The sequence below is a fragment of the Myotis brandtii genome, unplaced genomic scaffold (assembly GCF_000412655.1).
Source record: "Myotis brandtii unplaced genomic scaffold, ASM41265v1 scaffold684, whole genome shotgun sequence".
NCBI lineage: Eukaryota > Metazoa > Chordata > Mammalia > Chiroptera > Vespertilionidae > Myotis > Myotis brandtii.
In genome coordinates, this window is record NW_005370673.1 from 988,986 (window position 1) to 991,493 (window position 2,508).

The 2,508-nt window shown below is 61.3% G+C and overlaps 1 protein-coding gene across 1 annotated transcript in view; it reads left to right on the plus strand.

Annotated features, from left to right (window-relative positions):
• Positions 1 to 2,508, plus strand: part of FGD3 (FYVE, RhoGEF and PH domain containing 3) — a 55,529-nt gene that overhangs the window by 21,683 nt on the left and 31,338 nt on the right. The gene's annotated exons all lie outside the window — the stretch shown is intronic.

Consider the following 2,508-nt stretch of genomic DNA (forward strand, 5'->3'; position numbering starts at 1 on the left):
CACACACACCTGTCCCCAGGTGGGCTCCATCAGTGAGCACACACACGCACATGCACACACGCACACACACCTGTCCCCAGGTGGGCTCCATCAGTGAGCACACACACGCACATGCACACACGCACACACACCTGTCCCCAGGTGGGCTCCATCAGTGAGCACACACACGCACATGCACACACGCACACACACCTGTCCCCAGGTGGGCTCCATCAGTGAGCACACACACGCACATGCACACACGCACACACACCTGTCCCCAGGTGGGCTCCATCAGTGAGCACACACACGCACATGCACACACGCACACACACCTGTCCCCAGGTGGGCTCCATCAGTGAGCACACACACGCACATGCACACACGCACACACACCTGTCCCCAGGTGGGCTCCATCAGTGAGCACACACACGCACATGCACACACGCACACACACCTGTCCCCAGGTGGGCTCCATCAGTGAGCACACACACGCACATGCACACACGCACACACACCTGTCCCCAGGTGGGCTCCATCAGTGAGCACACACACGCACATGCACACACGCACACACACCTGTCCCCAGGTGGGCTCCATCAGTGAGCACACACACGCACATGCACACACGCACACACACCTGTCCCCAGGTGGGCTCCATCAGTGAGCACACACACGCACATGCACACACGCACACACACCTGTCCCCAGGTGGGCTCCATCAGTGAGCACACATGCACATGCACACACACACACACACACCTGTCCCCAGGTGGGCTCCATCAGTGAGCACACACACAGAAACACACACACACACACACACCTGTCCCCAGGTGGGCTCCATCAGTGAGCACACACATGTGCGCACACACACACACACCTGTCCCCAGGCGGTTTCATCAGCATGCACACGCTCCCACATGTCCCTCAGGGCAGACCGGGCCCTGCTGAGCACTAGACAGGCCTGCCCGTATGAGCTCGGTGATCATGGGCAGGTGTTCAGCGCTCCGTACCTTAGTCTATAAAACACAGTCACTGGCAGACCTGTCTCACCGGGCTGTTCGGGGGCTAAATCACTGTGGGAAGGAGAACAGGACCGGGCACAGGACTAGCTCTCAGGGTTCCCTCACTTCCATTCACCCACTCGTCCACTCACCTGCCGGCCAGGTCAGGTGCTGTGACAAACCCACAGACGGGGCCGCTCACACAGCACACGTCTCGCACTCTGGAGGCCCAGATCCAGGTGCCAGGGCTCGGCCTGGCTCCCAGCAGCTGCCTCTGCACTGTGTCCTCCCGGCCGAGGGAGCAACCAGTGCCCTGGGGTCTCCTCTCAGGCTCCAACCCCGTCCCGGGCTCTGCCCCCAGGGTGACCTTTCCTCCACATGCAGCCTTGCTGAGCGAGCACCTCTGTGTAACGGGCTCGCGGGGCGTGGAGCCCTCGCCGACCCTGGGACTCGCGGCTCTGTCCCATTTGGCCTGCAACCGCGCTTCCAGCAGCCGCGTCCCACCCGCCCCGTGCCTGTCTTCCACCCCGAGACCTGGCTGCACGCACTGCCGCTGCGCCTGTTCTTCCCGTTAGTTTACAGTCAATACTATTCTGCAGGGCACTGTTGTTTTTTGAAAGAAAAAAGAGAGTGAAATACCTTTTTAAATCCCAGTTTTCTCAAAGGTGAGATTGAGGGTGGGCGGCTTGGGTTGGGACAGCTCTGTGTGTGGTCTACTTCCTGCATCCTCATTCCCCTCTGCTCCCAGGTCTGGGTCTGGGGCCAGGTCCCTGGAGGGGGCCCATGACAACCATCAACAGGCCATACTTTACTCTGGGGCTTTTAAAATCTAACCCCCCTTTTCCTACCCAAAACTGAGTCTAGGGAAGGGGGAAGCTGCTCTGCAGAATGGCCTGGGCATGAGCCACCTGGACTGTGGACAGCGGGCAGCTTCCTGGGCCTACATCTTGGAGGGGGATGGACAAGCCCTCCCCTTTGGGTGGCCTCCGTCCCACCTGCTGTGGGGACTCCGTCCCACCTGTGGCATGCCTGCTGCATGGCATTTCTCTCCCCAAGTCCAGGGAGGTCTCCTCCCACCAGGTGTGAGCAGCGGGAGGCTCCGGTGGAGGCCCAGTGAGCGCCCAGGGGTGGCGCTAGGGAGTGATCGGTGTGTGCTCACTGGGCTCCTCATGCTTTCATCCCTCCCCACCTACCCTCAGCCTCGGCCCACAGACCTCCCCACGCCTCCCCAAGCCACCAGTCAGCCCCCTGGCCTCTGACCCACCCTCTCCACTCAGAGATTTTCCAGGGGCACCTATGTTGTCATTCTTTGTTCAGAACCCTCCTGGCCTGCAACTGCCTCCCAAGTGCAGACCAGCTCTCCCACACGCCAGGTATCTGCCCAGCCCATCGGCGCACCCCAGGTGCACACCCAGCCCCCAGTACCCCCAGGTGTGCACCCAGTACCCCCAGGTGCACACCCAGAACACCCAGGTGCACACCCAGTACACCCAGGTGCACACTCAGCCCCCAGTACCCCCAGGTG